At 45.4% G+C, this 19361-nt stretch overlaps 1 protein-coding gene across 1 annotated transcript in view; it reads left to right on the forward strand.

Moving 5' to 3' along the window:
- SUZ12 (SUZ12 polycomb repressive complex 2 subunit) overlaps positions 1–19361 on the forward strand; it is a 2970550-nt gene that overhangs the window by 1474874 nt on the left and 1476315 nt on the right. The window lies entirely within an intron of this gene.

The raw sequence follows: 19361 nt of genomic DNA on the forward strand, positions 1-19361 counted from the left end.
TCAGATCAACTTTTTGTATGTTTTTCGAAGGCCAGAAAAGGTAGACCAGTGGCTAAAACAAACCTTTCAAAATGGTTAACGGATTGTATCTCATTTTTGATGTTTATCGTGTTTCACTGTTGCAGTCATTACTCTTGGGTTATCCTGTTGGCAGGCTACCTGCAGTCGGCCAGAATTCCAAAGTCTAGGTCTGGCGTCTGTTGCTGTCGCCTCCTCCCTGACGTCAGTGCGCCAGGGGTATAAAAGATGCAGCTGACGCCATTTTCTTCAGTCTTTCTTGCCGTGCGGTGCCCGAAGCAAAAGCAGTTCGCAAGTGCCGGTCAGCCGACTCCTGAGATTTTCACAGACGAATTTCAGATCCGAAGTCTTCATTAAAGCTAAGTACCCCGTTGGGGAAACTTTTTTTTCTTGCTTCAGACTGATGTCAGAAAAAGTTAACAGTTGTATTTCTTTTGGGAAGCAAATACCTCATAAGGATTTTCACTGTTACTGTATTCCTTGCCTAGGCCCTGACCACGATGTTGCTTGTCGGTTTTGTGCTAGATTTAACCAACACGCTATTAAGCGTCTGTACGATTTTGCCTTTCATTACTTCGGCCGAAGATTTAATTATACAATGCCGTCGGAACAGCCGATGACCGGAGTTTATAAAAAACGCAAGGATAAAAACAAGGACAGGCATCCGAGGTCCAAAACCGACTGAGGCTTCCGCTATGCTAGTCGTTGGTTCGCCAATTCTCAGTGAGGCGCTTTTGCAGCCCCTGACACCCGCTACCTCAGAGCCACAGGCCGCTTCCAACACCCACGTTGAGCTGACTGAGCCACTGGAAGCTCAAGGTATTGGATCCTCGGAAACTATTCCCTCAGATGGGTCCAGAGCCGCTGTGCAGGCATCGGCTTCTGAGGGTGTTTTTAGACCTACACAGTTACATGTTAAGCCATCTTCAGCTTCAAAGCCAAAGACTAAACTAGCTCTAAAGACGAAAAAACAAGTACAGCATTCTCCAGGACAGACTTCCATGCCTAAAAAACAGATGCTCAAAATGACCGAAGACCTTATTACTTTGATCAGGGGTTCCCATCCCCCTCCTGATAAGAGGCCTAGGCAAGAGACAGAATATGAATCTTCAGATCAGGTTTCCATTTCCTCTGATTCCTACTCTGATCTGGAATGCTGTCTTCCTCCCTATGAGGATTCTGATGCTGAATAATCTATTCCTTCAGCTTCTCTTCCTGAAGATTGTTCCTTTGGGGAAACCCTGCATACCATGAGGGAGCACTTTCATTGGGAGAGCCAGGACTATTCAGAATCTTAGAAAAGGCTCAGAGATTTTCTTTTACTTCCTCAGCACAGGCCCCTTGCTATTCCCCCTGTTCTAGACATTGTAGATGATGCTTTTTCAGAGTCCGGCCTGTCTCCAGACTCTATACCCCCTGCACCTGTTAATCCAGACGGATACTACAGGGTCCCAGATTCCCATAAATTTCTATACAAAAACCCTGCTGCTGACCCAGAAACCATATCTCAGGGTCCTAAGGGAGTCGAGGCTTCCACTGCTAAAAACCCTGTTCCCTCTGATAGAGATTCAAGGGCACTGGACAGATGAGGGAGAAAAGTTTACACTTCCGCTACTTTGCCTGTAAGGGCTTTAAATTGTCAATTTCATATGCTTAAATATCAGCAATACTTAATGTCATTATTAAGACAGAAAATGTTGACTAACTCTGAATGTCCAGAAAACAAGGAAATGCAGGATTTATTGCATGCAGCTGAACAAGTGGGAAAACATACTTTGCAATGTGGTTTTGATTCTTTGGAGGCCTCTTGTAGGGCCGCTGTAACGGGTTCTAAGATGAGGAGGCATGCTTGGTTAAAGGAACAGAATCTGCCTGATCATGTTAAAGCAAAATTATTAGATGCTCCATTACAGCATGACACTTTGTTTGGTGTTAAGGCAGAAGAGGTGTTAAAGAAAATGGAGGATAGTGAAATCTATGCAGACAGTTAAGGATTTTTTACAGGTACAGCCACCCAGATTTAGCAGGAACTGGCCTTCAAAAAATTGGTAGTTTCCAGTGTCAGGCCACAAAGAGGCAGATAGACACCCCAGAGGCAGATCCCAGCCCCAAGGCTCATACAGGCCTAAACAATGGGGGTGCTTCTACCTCCAAAAGTGGAGAAGACAAATCTCAACCTTATAGGAAACAGTCCCAATGGCTTTCCTCTGCCAGTACCAATAACTTATCTTTTGGAGGCTCCCTTAGGGGGAAAACTAGTACTTTTTTTTTCACAAAACTGGCACATGATCACCCAGGACAAATAGGTCTTGAATGTAGTGTCTCAGGGTTACAAGTTCCACTGTCACACCCTTCCAAAGGCAAACGGCATGCCAGACCCGCCACACAATCAATGGACCTAGGCACAAAAGCAAGTTTCATCCCTCATGGACATGAGGGCCATTCAGCGAGTACCACTACAGGAGCAGGGACAATGATTTTACTCACGACTTTTCTTGGTACCCACAAAGGACAAAGCCTGGAGACCAATACTGGACCTGTCTATTCTAAACACCTTTCTTAATGTTCCAAAATTCAAAATGTTGAGACTGCAGCAGCTTCTGCCCATGCTGGGCAAGAAGGCTTGGCTTGTAACTTTGGACCTAAAAGAGGCATACCTGCATGTCCCAATCAGACAATCTTGCAGAAGATACCTCAGATTCATAGCTGGCTCAATGCACTACCAATTCTCTGCACTGCCCTTTGGCTTATCTACTGCGTCCAGGGTCTTCACAAAATGCCTGGCACCAGTAATTGCTTTTTGCAGACAGAGGAATTCAAATATATCCTTACTTGGACGACTGCCTTCTTCAAACAGAGAACAAGGACATTCTACTAAAGCATCTGGCATTTGTAAAAAGATTGCTAATTTGCCTAGGGTACACAGTAAACAAAAAGAAATCAAAACTAGTACCCTCCCAAGAGATAATATTCCTGGGTGCAAGCTTAAATACAACTGCACAGATGGCTCATCTCACGTCAGACAAACAAAGGCAACTGACTTTTTACTTCGAAATGTTGGCAACAAAAAACAAATTATTTGCAAGAAAAATTCTGTAGTCTTTGGGCTTCATGGCATCCTGCATTCTGTTAATTCCATATGCAAGACTGGATATGAGGAAACTACAATGGTATCTAAAAAGTGTTTGGACTCAACATTGCCACAGCCTGGAAAAACGAATTACCCTCATTCCCTGCCTGCAACAGGAGTTTCGATGGTGGGCACAGGCCTGTCACCACAATAAGGGGCAACCTTTCACTTTACCCACTGCCAGGCAGACAGTAACAACAGATGCATTAGATTATGTCTGGGGGGTCCACATGGCAGGAAAATGTGTTCAGGCCACATGGCCCACAAGCCAAATGCATCTTCATATCAATCTAAAAGAAATGTTGGCTGTCCAGAATACCCTGACAGCTTTCATGGATCTGCTTCATCCAGGACAACTGCTGATAAAGACGGACAGTACTACAGTCGTGGTACATAAATAAGCAGGGAGGCACACATTCCTACCCCCTCTGCAGACAAGCCATGATTTTCTGGAACACAGCATTGCCTTTTCAAGTACACCTGCAAGCACAATTCCTGCCAGGAAAGACAAATACTCTTGGCAGACGAACTAAGCAGAAACCTCATGGATCCTCACGAGTGGAATCTAGATCCACAAATCTTCAGCATAATAACAAGGAAATGGGGATGCCCAGACATAGATCTATTTGCCTCCTCTCACAACTGCCAACTACAGAGATTTTGTACAAGGACTTACCACAAGCTAGCATGGAAAGTGAATGCTCTATCATTCAGCTGGAAAAACTTTACAGTATATGCCTTTCCTCCACTATATCTCCTCCCCAAGGTACTCCTAAAGGTCAGATGAGAAGCTAAAAATGATCCTGATTGCCCCAGAATGGCCACGCCAGCACTGCTACCCAATTCTAAAGAGCTTGTCTCAAGGCCCTGCCTGGAAATTACCTCAAATTCTTCACTTACTGACCCAACAAAGCAATCCAATACTACACAGCCAACTCAGAACCCTAAATCTGGCTGCATGGCGGATAATGTAACCGTTCAGAACACACCTCTCTCCAAAGCAGTTATGGATGTTATTCTGGAGGCCAGGATGCCCAGCACCAAAAAATCATATGCAGAAAAGTGGAAGAGATTCTGTGCTTGGAACCAGGCATAAGGAATTGACATGCTTGTACCAAATATTCCTCCGATTTTACAATACCTAACTGAGATGCTGGACAAAGGCCTATCCTTTTCATCGATTAAGATCATGCCTCTGCCATTTCATCTCATTACAATACGGACCCACCTATTTTTTCACATCCACTACTAAGGCAGTACCTCAGAGGGGCCAAAAACTTAAGACCCCCAAGAAGAGCACCAATACCTGCATGGGACCTCAACTTTGTCTTGGAAAAACTCACACTGCCTCCTTTTGAGCCAGCCAATACAACTGAAATAAAATTCTTATCATGGAAAACAGCTCTGCTCTTAGCAATAACTTCAGCAAGAAGAGTCTCAGAGTTACAGGCACAAATGGCAGTTGAACCTGTCATATTTTTCCATCCGGACAGGGTTTCTCTGAGGACAAACCCAACATTTATGCCTAAGGTAGTGTCCAGTCTGGCTCTTAATCAAACAATTCACTTGCCTACCTTTTTATCCAAACCCACAAAATAAAGGGGAGAGACTTCTGAATTCTTTGGACATACACAGACCGCTACGCTTCTACTTGGACAAAACTAAAGCTTTCAGAAAGTCTGAGCAACTCTTAGTGGCATATGCTGCAGGATATCAAGGAAAAGCTATCTCAAAGCAGACTATTTCCAAATGGATAGCCCACTGCATTCGTTTCTGCTATTCTCAACATGGCAAATCAGTGCCGAAGCGCATTAGGCCACACTCAACCAGAGCAGCAGCTACTTCAGCAGCCTTCCTCAGAGGAGCACCAACCAAGGACATTTTGGAGGCTGCAACTTGGACTTCATTGCACAATTTTACAAAGCACTACCACTTATCTCTTTACTCTAAATCCAGAGCAGGCTGCGCCACTGCAGTTCTGCAGGGCCTCATAGCCTCTCTTAATTCTGTTTAGGACCAGCCACCCAACCTCAGCTTTGGGATTCAACCCAAGTGTAATGACTGCAACAGTGAAACACTATGAACAAAGTACAGTTGTGTACCTACCAGTACCTACCATAAATGCAGATGTTCGAGTGTATTCATTGTTGCAGTCCAGGTTACCCTCCCACCATCCCCCTTTCTTTGCTGGGACTTATCTCTACTTCTCTATTCTATACAACCTATGTGGTGTATTTGCTTGTAGATGAAGATTGTTTTATTTTAGTGCATGCTCTTTTATTGGCATAATTTCTTAGCCTACCCTTCGGTGGGCACCTGACATCTGGGGCAAGAAAAACTGAAGAAAATGGTGTTGGCTGCATCTTTTATACCCCTGGCGCAGTGACGTCAGGGAAGAGGCGACAGCAACCGACACCGGACCAAGACTTTGGAATTAAGGCCGACTGCGGGTAGCCTGCCAGCTGGGTAACCCAAGAGTAATGACTGCAACAGTGAATACACTCTAACATCTACATTTATGGTAGTTACACAACTGTACTTTTCTTTTAATGTACCCACTGAGGTTTCAGAGCCTGTAGTACATCATTTTACTTCTGAGTTGCCCGCTGCCGGGACTACCTCAGAGGCTGGTATGGATCCTGAGGTTTTGCATACTGCCAATACTTCCAAAGAGCAGCATGTCATTTATTAAAGACATGGCATCCCTCAAATTTTAGTTAGGGAAGAAAACCTAGGCTCTCTAATAGAGGTCAAACATTTCTCTAAACCTCTGCATTACATCCAGGTGGTTGTCATGCCTGAAAGGACCAAACAGAAGACTAAGTATTTGGCATCCCCCCTGAGCAGTTAGAAAGAAGTACTTGGACTTCTCACAAGGGTTGTTCAAAGCTGTTATGTCTTTGAAATCTCCTCCTTTTCAGTTTTCGGCACCCACAGGTTTTTCCTCTTAAACCTAGCCTAGATTCCTGTTTGATGATGAGGACTATGACACGAGGATTCTCTGGACTGTTTGTCAGCTGCATTCTCTAGGGCAGATGTCTTCCGAGAAGGGAACTGACTTCTCACCTGGTTCCCCTGTTAAGTAAGCTTTTTTGTTGAGACTATACAGAACATGGTGTAACACTTCACCAGTCCGCACATCTTTGTTCAGAGGGGGTATTACTCCCTGTTGGAGATGGGTAGCCCTGCACCTTCCCTCATTCATCTCGTCCTTGAGACTTTCCAGGATGCTTTGCACTCCACCTCTTCTGCACCAAACTGTCATCTTTCAGCTCCCAAGAGATCAGTCAGGTTTTACACGATCCCTGATTACCTAAAGTATCTATACGAGAACCCAGTGGCAGAACCTTTGGCCGTTTCTCTCTCTTCAGATAAGCCCTCTTAGCTACTCTCTAGTGGTAATTCTGTACCAAATGACAAAGGTAATAGGGCTATGGATAGATGGGGGAAAGATGATCTGCATTTCTGCTATCCTTGCTTTTTAGGTAATTTAATTACCAGACTCGAATGACAAAGTATTTTGTCTCTGTTCTTACCTCCTTTAACGAAGTTATCTTGGATCCTGTCACAGCTGACTTTAAGCAGCAAATGCAGTGCTTACTTTCACAAGCCACTCAGGTTGCCAGACACAGCATTAAGTGCAATTTTGATCACAGGAACTTACTAGGCTAATGGCCCTGGGGCCCTTACAAGCCTAGCCAAGTTCTACCTTTATTTCCACAATCAGTGCCTACTGTCCCTGCCCAAAAGGGAAACAGGTGGAATCCACAGGGTGAATTTACAGTTACCCATCCAGTCGTCCAGATTGCGTTTGAAGTGTCCCACCGATGTACTCTGTTTGACAAGAAGTGGAAGTCTTTTCCAAAGGTGTGGTAACCTCTGAGAGACAAATCTGTCCCTCCAGCAGCTTCTGTTAGTCACATACGTGGTTACGGTCTTCAGAGTGAGTAACCCTTGTACCATTTGACTTGTGGATATGTAGCATTTCCAATAAAACAGGGTCAGAGATTGCCTTGTATGCAAGGCAGAGATCGCCTCAGAGTAGTCTGTATGAAACAGAATGAAGTGTTAGTGACTTCAGATGATCCACATAAGACATATGCTGAAGACCTTGAATTTTCCTTGTGAGGAACTTTTGAGGTGTGTCCAGTTGCTGCAGGTGCTTGGAAAGGTGCATACCAAAAGGGGCAATGTACTCTATTATTGGCCTGATGAGGGAAGTGTACAGAGATGTTACAACTTCTTTTTTTATGGAGGCAATGCCCTTACTTTGAGATGAGCAATATAGAATGCCATTCTTACCACTGTGGAGACATGGTGATCAGAGGTAAGGTTGGCGTCAACCTGTGTGCCCAGGTCTCTCACCACTAAGTGCATGCTTAGGGTGTTGGTATTGATGTGGTAATTAGGAACATCGCTGTTATTGAAAGGGATGATGCATTTTTTTTACATTAAGGCCATGACTTTGGCACCAATCATTTGTTTAAGGCCCTTTTGTAGGACATTGACATCATTTGGAGGTTCTGTGACCGCTCCCAGTTTGCTGTCATCAGCAAACTTAGTCAGCCATAGACCTTTTGGTTTTGCTTGTTCTTTGAAGAAGTAGATTCCAAACAGTAGAGGTCCCAGGACTGATCCTTGTGGAACATCACAGTTTACAGGTCTGCTGTTGGATGTGGATTCCCCTATTTTGACTGTGTTATATCAGTGAGCCAGTTAGCGACCTTATCTAATGATATAAGATTTGATACCTAGCTGGGTGAGTTTGTCAGTGATGCCTGAGTGGGGGATAGTGTCAAAACCTTTGGCCAAGTCTTGGTAGGCTGTATGCACAGAGTTCCCCTTATACAGGGCCTTGGTGACTGTCTCGAAGTCCACCAAGTTTAACAGGCATGATCTCCCTTTGACAAATCCAAACTGCATAGGCTCAAGTGTTTGGAGATTACCTATATTTTTAAGGTCCATGATGGTTTTCTCCATGGCCTTGCAGATATAGCTAGTCAGGCTAATACGTCTGTAGTTCCGGGATCGATGGAAGCACCGCCTTTGTGCAAGGGAATAATGGTGGCCGTTTTCTATTCAGCTGGGATGAAGCCGGTGTGTCGACTATGGTTGGAGTATCCAATGGCAATTCTTGTTGGAGCCCATGTAGGACGCAGCCTGAGATGTTATCAGATCCCATAAATGCTGTGTTTTTGGCCTTAGAGAGGGTGTTTATGATATGCTCTTTAGAGATGCAAGGTATTGAACAGGTGGTAGGGATGACATGAGGGATGTGTGGCGGGCACAGAGGAGTGAAGTTTTCACAGAAACTGTCGGCCAACAGGTTAGCTATGTCCACAGGCTTAATCTGTGTGGTATCATTAACTACCAGTTTGGAAGAAGTCTGGGCCTTCCTTTTAGGTTACGGATGTAACTAAAGACCACCTTATGGTTGTCCTTAGTTGAGGAAGCTAATTTGGATTCATAGTTTGCTTGTGTTTCACTTTAGGCTTTGCTCCCTCTTACTCTTAGGCAGCAATTTCTTCCTCTTATTGTAATGCTTGTTAATGGCAGTTGTCCACCAGACAGGTTTGCTCTTCATTGATCTTGTTTTGATCCTATCATGTGAGGCCGAGTCAGTGCAGTTATAGAGATGTTTGTATAAAGCATTAGTGTAGAATTCTGCATAGTTGCCAGTTCCATCTGATGGGGGAGGTGTGATGAAGGTATTTGTACCATCCCATAAGAGGTTATAATCTGCTTTGGAGAAGGTTTTTAGTTTAGTTGCTGCTGGGGGGCAGGTGTAATAGTTACTTTGAGACTGATTTTTGGTCATATCTCACCAGGGAAGAGTACACAGTGGGGGTGCTACAGTGATCCCCCATATTGGTAAGCACCAGATCCAAGAGTTGGCATCCCTTGTGGGGTGTCAACCAGCTGGTCCAGGGCATTGGAGTTTAAAGTCGAGGAACCTTTGGGCAAGCGAGTCTAAGCACAAGTAATTTCCCCAGTCAATAGATGGGTAAAGTTGACCAAAACCATGGTATTCGGATGTATCTTGATATACTCAAGTAGATCCAAATAGGCAGACTGGGTGTCTTGATTCATGTAGGGGAGTCTTGTAGCTGGCAATGACTTGAATAGGTGTCCTACCAACAGTTAATTGCACCTGAAGTATCTCCAGGGAATTATGGTGTTTAACTAGTCTGGAGGTGTATTTATCTTTAACGAATATTGATACACAGTCTTCTCTAGTTTTCACACCTTCAGTTTGGGGTCTGAACGTGTGGAAAGAAGTGTAACCTGGTATGGCTGGGGTGCTGTCCGCAGCCTTGAACTAGGTTTCAGTGACTACACTTGTTTCTGCATCTTCCAAGGTGAGGACTGCTTCCAGTGAGTGCAGTTTAATGTTAAGACTCCTAGCATTTAGCAACATAGCCGTGAGGCTATTTTTAGATGGAGTTTTTGTTGGAAATTTTGTCCTTGAGACACTGCTTAAAAAAGACACTATGGGGGGTGGCAAAAGCCTTAGCCAGTAGCCAAAATTCCAGGGGTGACAGATGAAGACGATCTCTGCAAAGCATCAGAGTCTGTCAACCCAGACTGACAGATACTGGATCCCTTTAGAATGACACCAGAAACTATGCCAATAATTGAAGTCATTCATTTTTTGTTTGTAGTGAGGCATCATCCTAGGTGAAGATAAAATGTTGTTTAAGGCTAGAGGCATACCTGTCTGAGACGCACAATAAATAAAGATTCAAGGAACGTCTAGGCAACACAATCCATGACTGCAGTCATGCGTCTCTTCATGTATGCCAGAGAGATTCGCCTCAAGTTGTTGACCCCAGCATGAAGTATGACTGAGCCATAACAGTGCCTGTTGCTGAGAGACTTGAGTGCATGTTTGATATGGTGGTTTGTAGCACCTGACAGACAGCTGACTGTGACCTTTTCCTTATTCAGCAGTGCAAGGACATCTCTCTCTGTGGAATCTCCTATGACTAATGTACGTTTGGTTTTGTGTTTTGCCTTAAGGGTTTGATAGGTGAGACACTGATACATGAGCTTTTGTGTATTGTTCTGCAGAGGAAGTATTGTGTAACGTGTTTGTGTTGGGAGGTGTCTGGTGTTTAGGTATGTTTCTGGTGTAACATACTCTAAGAGTAGGAGGTGAGGTGTGCATGCTGAGAATCTGCTCATTGTCATATGTACTGACTGGTGTGTGTGGGAGAGCATGGATTCAAGGTTCTTAATATAGTTGCATCTATCACAAGTTGAGTTTGTGTCGACTAGGAGTAGAGGGTTGTTGGTGAACATGAGGCAGTTGCTACTTTACCTCAGGATGCACATGTCAACAGCGCTTGCTGGAGTAACTGTGGGAACTTGTCCATCCGTAGTATTAGGTAAATTTATGTGTTCAGGAAAAGAGGTCACACTTTGGGAATGAGTAGTGGTGAGAGGTGTTTTGGTACCTCTGAGGCTAGTTTTAGTGTTCCACCTGACCGTAGAGCAAGGCTATGAAAAACCTCTGGAGGACCACAAGCAAAATGTTTGCATCTGTAACCACCAACGGTAACCACAGCTGCACTGCAGTGCACAATGGTGCGCTACACGGAAACCAGGGCAAACGTGGGGTGCAATAAAACAAATAACCCTTTTAACTTAAACTAGCCAGTAAGGACCCTCTCTCTGAGCTGTAGTCCAATCAGTGTCTATTTAGATGTGACCCAGACAGCACTCTTCTCCCACGAGGGTGCAGAAGGGCTTCCATCAGCAAAGATGGCTTGAATTTGATGTTCAAGTTACAGAACAGACCCAGAAACAGCAAATCTGGAACTGGGGTATGTTACAGCTGAACTAGTACATGTACAGTAAAATGTGGCAAACAGTTCAGACAATTCAAACGGGCAGTATAATGCAAATACAAATTAAGAATGCAATGCAAAAACAAATACTGGCAGTTATTTTTCAGTATCTCCGTGAAGTACTGGTTTTAATGCTCAAGTGATACCAAACAGTCTAGATCCAGCAAAGCTAAATCTGGCCTATGCTATAAAATGCAGAAGTACTAGATATTCAGAGTGCATAAAATCAGTCACAACAGCAAAAAAAAAAAAAAAAGTTTAAATAAAGCAGCAGTTCACCAGTAATTCAGAGCTTTGAAGGGTGTGAATGCTTTCTATAGGGAAGCTGCTAATGAATCTTTTATCTTTTTTTGCATGGCTTCGCAATCAGCCTGTGCCTGAGGATCTCGTATCTAAAATTCTAAATTTCCTTTGGACAGAGACTCACCATGTGGCTCTCAGGCAGCCAGTGTTCAGGATAAAACCATGCAAGACAGCAGGCACTTGCTGCTTCCTTCAGACGCCATAGGGAACTCCTCAGACAAATCAACTGCCTTCTTTAAAAGGGACACCAGGGCAAGTTAGTAAGAAAGTACCTAGAAAGGGATACTCTTTTTAAAAAAAAAAAAAAAAAAAAAAAGCACACACACATGGGGGACCTCCAGCTGGGAGCTGGATGCAATCTCTGACTACCTCTGCAGCAACCCTTCATCCCCACTACCTCTCTTTCTCAAAAACTGTCGCTCTCCCTGGCCAGATGGGAAGATATTACCACAGACAAGTTGGTCATCTCATCAGAAGGGATAATTATGCTACTTGTGTGGAAAACTTTCTTCCTCCTGAGAGTCGTGCTTTCACCTCCTGAAAACCAAATTTCCTTCGACTCCCATTGTTCAAGACCTTTTAGGTCAGGGCAGCATCAACCATATCCCAAAAGAACTCGTATGAAAGTTTTTTTTTTCCAGGATTTTTCTAGTCCCAAGGGAAAAAAAGGGCAGTGGAGACCCATCCTAGACATGTTTACCCAGAACACTTACCTGAAGGTACAACCTTCTTTCAAAATGCTCTGTCTTCACACTCTTCCTTTCATCCTACCACAGGCTTTCTTAGTGTCATTAGCTCTGAAAGACGTCTGCATGCACATTCCTATTCATCCTTCATGCAAAAAAATTCTTCTGCTTTTTCTCTGGCTTCTTGCATTTTCATTTTGCTGTTTTGCCTTTTGGTCTTCCACTGCCCCAGAACTGTTCACAAAGTGCCTAGTGCCTGTAGTAGAGGTCCTTCAAGGATGCATCTGCAGTCATCACATATGGGTTGTCCTGCCTCAGGCAGCCCTTCGGTCGGCCGGATTCCAAAGTCTGGGTCTGGCCTCGGCTGATGTCGCACTTTCCCCGACGTCAGAGCGTCTGGGGTATAAAAGCATCAGCCGACGCCATCTTCCTCAGTCTTTCTTGCCGTGTGGTGCCCGAAGCAGAAGCAGTTCGCAAGTGCCGGTCGGTCAGCTCCTGTGATTTAGATACCGAAGACTTCGAAAAAGCTAAGTACCCCGTTGGGGACTCTTTCTTGCCTCAGCCGATGTCAGATAAAGTTAATAATTGTTTAACCTGTGGGAAACAAATACCTCATAAGGATTTCCACTCTTACTGCCTCCCCTACCTAGGCCCAGACCACGACGTCTCGGCCTGTTCAGCCTGTGCTTCCTTCAACCGACGAACTCTTAGACGTAGGTCGGAGTTTGCAGAGGAGTTTTTTGGGGCTAGTTTTGCTTATAAAATGCCGTCTGAGACTCCGACTTCGCATTTAGTCAAAAAACGGAAGGACAAGGACCGACACGCCGGCGGCGGTTTCGGCTGAAACCTCGGTCAGGCCTACCGCGTGTGTCTCTGTCTCGGCTGAAACAGAGTCCTTGGCTCTTCCTACTACCGAAACCACGCAACCGACTACCTAGGCCCTGGAGGCCCCGGCCGAGTCGGTCATTGAATTACCTTCTGAAACCGGTGTCAAGGAATCTTCCGACACCATTACTGTAGATAAGTCTACTCCTGCACGTGGTGCAGCCAAGCCCCCTGCTTCCATGTCCATTAAGGCTTTCTCTAGGGCTAAGGCTGCTAAACTTTCTAAGGATTTGCCTCCCAAAGTTTCCTCTGAGACCTTCTTCTAGCTCTCAGATTCTTACCCTAGCAGAGGATCTGATTTCATTAATTAGAGGCTCCCAACCACATCCGGGCAGCGGCTCTCAACCACCTCCGGACAAAAGGCCCAGGGTTGAGCCCTCTGATCCACAGTCTTCAGATGAGTCCACGGATGGCTCTGGTCTGTCAGACCACCAGGAGGAGGCTTATTTGGCCTGCGAGGATTCTGATGCTGAAGAATCTATCCCCTCGGCCTCCCCTCCTGAAGAGTTTTCATTTGGAGAAACATTGCACACTATGAGAGAACATTTTCAATGGCAGGGTCAGGAATTCTCTGATTCCAGAAAGAGATTAAGGACCTTTTTACATCTACCTCAGCACAGGCCCTTAGCTATACCTCCTGTTTTGAATGTAATTGATGATGTCTATTCAGATGCTTGTACTGCCCCTGACTCTCTCCCTCCGGCTCCTGCCAAACCTGATTGGTACTACAGGGTCCCGGATTCACATTTTCACCTGTACAAGGCCCACTCTGCTGATCCATAAACTATTTCCCAGGGCCCTAAAGGGGTTGCAGCTGCCACTGCTAAAAATCCTCTACCCTCTGAAAGGGAGTCCAGAGCATTAGAGAGATGGGGTAAGAAAGTGTATACATGTCCTTCAAGGATGCATCTGCAGTCATAACATATGGGTTGTCCTGCCTCAGGCAGCCCTTCGGTCGGCCGGATTCCAAAGTCTGGGTCTGGCCTTGGCTGATGTCGCACTTTCCCCGACGTCAGAGCGTCTGGGGTATAAAAACAGCCGACGCCATTTTCCTCAGTCTTTCTTACTGCGCGGTGCCCGAAGCAGAAGCAGTTCGCAAGTGCCGGTCGGTCAGCTCCTGTGATTCAGCTACCGAAGACTTCGAAAAAGCTAAGTACCCCGTTGGGGACTCTTTCTTGCCTCAGCCGATGTCAGCTAAAGTAAATAATTGTTTAACTTGTGGGAAACAAATACCTCATAAGGATTTCCACTCTTACTGCCTCCCTTGCTTAGGCCCAGACCACGACGTCTCGGCCTGTTCAGCCTGTGCTTCCTTCAACCGACGAACTCTTAGACGTCGGTCGGAGTTTGCAGAGGAATTCTTTGGGGCTAATTTTGCATATAAGATGCCGTCGGAGACTCCGACTTCACATTTGGTGAAAAAACGGAAGGACAAGGACTGACACTCGCAGCCTGCGGTTTCGGCTGAAACCACGGTTAGGCCTACCGCAAATGTCTCGGTTTCGGCCGAAACAGAGTCCTCGGTACTTCCTTTAACCGAATCCACTCAACCGACCACCGCGGCCCTAGAGGCCCTGGCTGAGTCGGCTACTGAGCTACCTACTGAAACCAGTGTCCAGGAAATGTCCCACCATTCCTTTGGACAAGTCTACTCCTGCACGTGGTGCAGCCAGACCCCCTGCATCCATGTCCATTAAGGCTTTTTCCAGGGCTAAAGCTGCTAAACTTGCTAAAGCTTTGCCTCCCAAGACTACCTCTCAGAGACCTTCTTCTAGTTCTCAGATCCTCAGCCTTGCAGAGGATCTTATCTCTTTAATTAGAGGTTCTCAGCCTCACCCGGACAGGGGCTCTCAACCACCACCAGACAAAAAAGCCCAGGACTGAGCCCTCTGACCAACACTCTTCAGATGAGTCTACGAATGGATCTGTGTTGTCAGTTCACCAGGAGGAGGCTTATTCGGCCTACGAGGATTCTGATGCTGAAGAATCTATCCCTTCGGCCTCCCCTCCTGAAGAGTTTTCCTTTGGTGAAACACTACACTCTATGAGAGAACATTTTCAATGGCAGGGTCAGGATTTTTCTGATTCTAGAAATAGATTAAGGACCTTTTTACATTTACCTCAGCATAGGCCCTTAGCTATACCTCCTGTTTTCAATGTTATTGATGATGTGTACAATGATGTTAGTACAGCCCCTGATTCTCTCCCTCCGGCTCCTGCAAAACCTGATAGATACTGCAGGGTCCCGGATTCTCATCTACATCTGTACAAGGCCCATTCTGCAGACCCAGATACTATTTCTCAGAGCCCAAAAGGGGTTGCAGCTGCCACTGCCAAAAATCCTCTACCTTCTGAAAGGGAGTCTAGAGCTTTAGAGAGATGGGGAAAGAAGGTATATACCTCTGCAACTCTTTCCATGAGGGCATTAAATTGTCAATTTCATGAGATACAGTACCAAGAGTATTAGATGAATTGCATAAGAAGCTTTCCTCTTCTGAACCCCTTGACCGTAAATCCCTTCAGGATCTGGTACATAACTCACAGCAGGTTAGTAATCATTTTTTGCAGTGTGAGGTCAGCTATGACTGGGGCAGTTATTCGTAGGCATGCCTGGTTGAAGGAACAATCTTTACCAGACCATGTTAAAGCTAAACTCCTGGATGCTCCAATGGAAAAACAAAAATTATTTGGTTCCTCGGCTCAGGAGGTCTTAAAGAAGTTTGAAGAAAAGGCAAAATCTGTGCAAACAGTTAAGGACTTTCTGCAAGTACAACCACCGAGATTCAGCAGAAACTGGCCTACTAAGAATTGGTCCTTTCCAGACTCGGACAGATCCCAGAGGGGCAGGAACAGGCGTCCCAGAGGTAGAGGGCAAGCTAGAGGCTCCTACAGAGGCCGTCAGTGGCAGCCTACCAACCAGAGTAGTAGTGCAGGAGCAGCAACAACTACTACTACACCTGGACAGACTCAATGACTTTCCTTTGATTCCGCCGATGAGGGCTCAATTGGAAGCACCATTGGGCGGAAAGCTTTCTTTATTTTCAAAAAACTGGCATTACATTACAAGGGATACATGGACACTACAAATAAATAGACAAAGGATACAGGTTCCACTTCCACACTTTGCCAAGAAAAAACGGAATGCCAAACCTGCCACCAAATCAGAAGGCAGAGGCTTTAAAGCAGATCAACAACTTAATACAAATGAAAGCCATAGAAAAGGTACCTCTTTCAGAACAAGGCCAAGGATTTTACTCCAGATTATTCCTTGTTCCAAGAAAAGAAAATCAATGGAGGCCTACTCTCGACCTGTCCGCACTGAATACTTACCTCATTGTGCCAAAATTCAAGATGCTGACCCTACAGCAACTTCTTCCCATGCTGGGCAAGGAGTCTTGGCTGGTGACTCTAGAGCTCAAGGAGGCATACCTGCATGTCCCTATTCGACAAAGTTGCAGAAGACACCTCAGATTTCTTGCAGGGTCGGAGCATTATCAATTCTCAGCATTGCCCTTTGGCTTATCTACTGCACCCAGAGTATTCACTAAATGCCTGGCATCAGTAATTGCACACTGCAGACTTCAGGGGATTCAAATCTACCCTTATCTGGACGACTGCCTAATACAAGCGTACAGCAAGCAAACTTTGTTGAAGGACTTGGACTAGGCCATCCACCTGTTACAGGCCTTGGGATATACAGTCAACATCCACAAATCAAGACTGGTTCCATCCCAAAGAATAACTTTTCTGGGTGCAAATCTAGACACAACCACCCAGATGGCTTTTCTCACAGAAGAAAAACAAGAACAGCTACCAGTTTACTTTCAGAATCTCTCAAGACAAACTCAGATGACTGCAAGGAAAATCCTCCAGGCCCTGGGTTACATGGCATCTTGCATTCTTCCGATTCCACAAGCAAGGCTTCATATGAGGAAATTACAATGGTACCTAAGAAGTTTATGGACTCAACACAGTCACAGCTTAGAAGCTCTGATCCCACTCATTCCTTGCCTTCGAAAGGAATTCCTGTGGTGGGCTCAAGCCTGCCGGTCGAACAGCGGGCTGCCCTTCAGCAAGCCAAGAGCCAACCAAATCATCACCACGGACGCTTCAGACCAAGGTTGGGGAGCGCACATGGAGGACAGATGTATACAAGGGCTATGGACACAAAGAGAGATGCACATGCACATAAACCAAAAGGAATTGCTGGCAGTGATACACGCAGTCGAGGCCTTCAAACCTTTCCTTCAGCAAGGCCACCTGCTCATAAGGACAGACAACACCACAGTTATGTGGTACATAAACAAGCAAGGAGGCACCCATTCCTACCCTCTCTGCAGACTGACAATGAACCTATGGGAACTGGCATTGAAACTCAACATACAGCGACAGTCCCAATTCGTGCCAGGGAAAGACAATACACTGGCAGACAGCTTAAGCAGAACTACCATGGATGCACACGAATGGATGCTACACCCAGGCATCTTCTTACAAATCACACAATCATGGGGAAGGCCGGAAATAGATCTGCTCGCATCCCCCCTAAATCATCAACTGAAGAAATTCTGCTCAAGGACATACCACTCGCAAGCATGGAAGGTGGACGCTCTCTCTTTCAGCTGGAAAGCTCTAACAGTGTACACTTTCCCACCTCTTCCACTAATGACCAAGGTCCTACTGAAGATCAGGACAGAGCAACCCAGAGTAATCCTGATAGCCCCAAACTGGCCAAGGCAGCACTGGTACCCACTGCTAAAGAGCTTTTCACAGACGAAACCATGGCCTCTCCCCCTATGGCCACTCCTACTGACACAGCACAATTTCAGGACTCTACACTTCAGCCTGAAAACCTTGCAGCTAACTGCCTGGAGAATACCATGACTCCTCCTCAGGGTAACCTATCCCAGAGAGTGAAGGATATTATTATGGAAGCTCGCTGACCTTCCACAAGGAAAGCATATACAGCAAAATGGAAAAGATTTCACACCTGGAACACAGCAAAGGGCCTAGATGCGACTGTGATAAAAATGGCATACATACTGGAATATTTGGCAGAATTGTCCCACAGTGGCCTGTCTTACTCTTCCATCAAGATACATGCCTCAGCAATCTCAGCAGAATACAATCTAAATCCACCTGTCTTCTCTCACCCTCTACTAAGACAGTTTCTAAGGGGAATCAAAAACATTAATCCTCCAAGGAAACCACCTCTACCTACTTGGGACCTGAATTTCGTGTTGGAAAAACTAACGCGACCTCCCTTTGAACCAGCAGCATCGGCAGATGGTACAGTTTTTGTCTTGGAAAACTGCCTTCCTTCTGGCCATAACCTCAGCAAGAAGAGTATCTGAGCTACAAGCTTTAATGGTGGTGCAGCCATTCCTTATCTTTCATCAGGATAGAGTTTCTTTGAGGACCAATCCTACTTTCATGCCAAAGATGGTATCCAGGGTATCTTTGAACCAAGCTATTCATTTGCCTACATTCTTCCCACAGCCTTAAAATAAAGGGGAGAGACTTCTGCACACCCTGGACATACACAGACAACTACGCTACTACTTGGACAGAACTAAAGGTTACAGAAAGACTGACCAGTTGTTTGTAGCATATGCTGATGGGGTGCAAGGAAAAGCAATTTCCAAACAGACAATTTCGAAATGGATAGGAAATTGCATTCATTTTTGTTACTCCTTTCATGGAAAGACTGTGCCAGCTAACATTAGACCTCATTCCACGAGAGCCGCAGCCACCACCACAGCCTTCCTTAGAGGGGTGGCTACCAAAGACATTTTAGAAGCTGCTACATGGAGCTCCGTGCATACATTTGCCAAGCATTACAATTTGCCTTTATAGTCCAGATCCAGAGCAGGTTTTGCTACGGCAATCCTGCAGGGTATCTTAACTACACCATCCTTCACTTAGTACCTCCACCCCCAGTTTGGCTATGGTATTCTACCCATATGTGATGACTGCAGATGCATCCTTGAAGGACATAGTACAGTTTTGTACCTACCATAAATGTAGATGTCCGATGGGTATGCATCTGCAGTCAGGTTTACCCTCCCTCCTACCCCTCTGTGGTATTCCTAGTGTGCTTACTCCTCTTTTAGCTAGCTGGGGGAATCTATTATGGTGTATTTGTTTGTATATACATGTATATATATAATTTTGCAAATGTTTGGAATTTTATTGCATTTATCCAAGTTTAGACTTCCTAGAGGGCACCTGGCATCTGGGGCAAGAAAAACTGAGGAAGATGGCGTCGGCTGATGCTTTTATACCCCAGACGCTCTGACGTCAGGGAAAGTGCGACATCAGCCGAGGCCAGACCCAGACTTTGGAATCCGGCCGACCGAAGGGCTGCCTGAGGCAGGACAACCCATATGTTATGACTGCAGATGCATACCTATCGGACATCTACATTTATGGTAGGTACAAAACTGTACTTTTTCTGTCACACTCAAGGAATTCATATTTTTCCCCTTCCTG

The sequence above is a fragment of the Protopterus annectens genome, chromosome 4.part0, assembly GCF_019279795.1.
Source record: "Protopterus annectens isolate FY-2018-M chromosome 4.part0, PAN1.0, whole genome shotgun sequence".
In the NCBI taxonomy this organism is placed as follows: Eukaryota; Metazoa; Chordata; order Ceratodontiformes; family Protopteridae; genus Protopterus; species Protopterus annectens.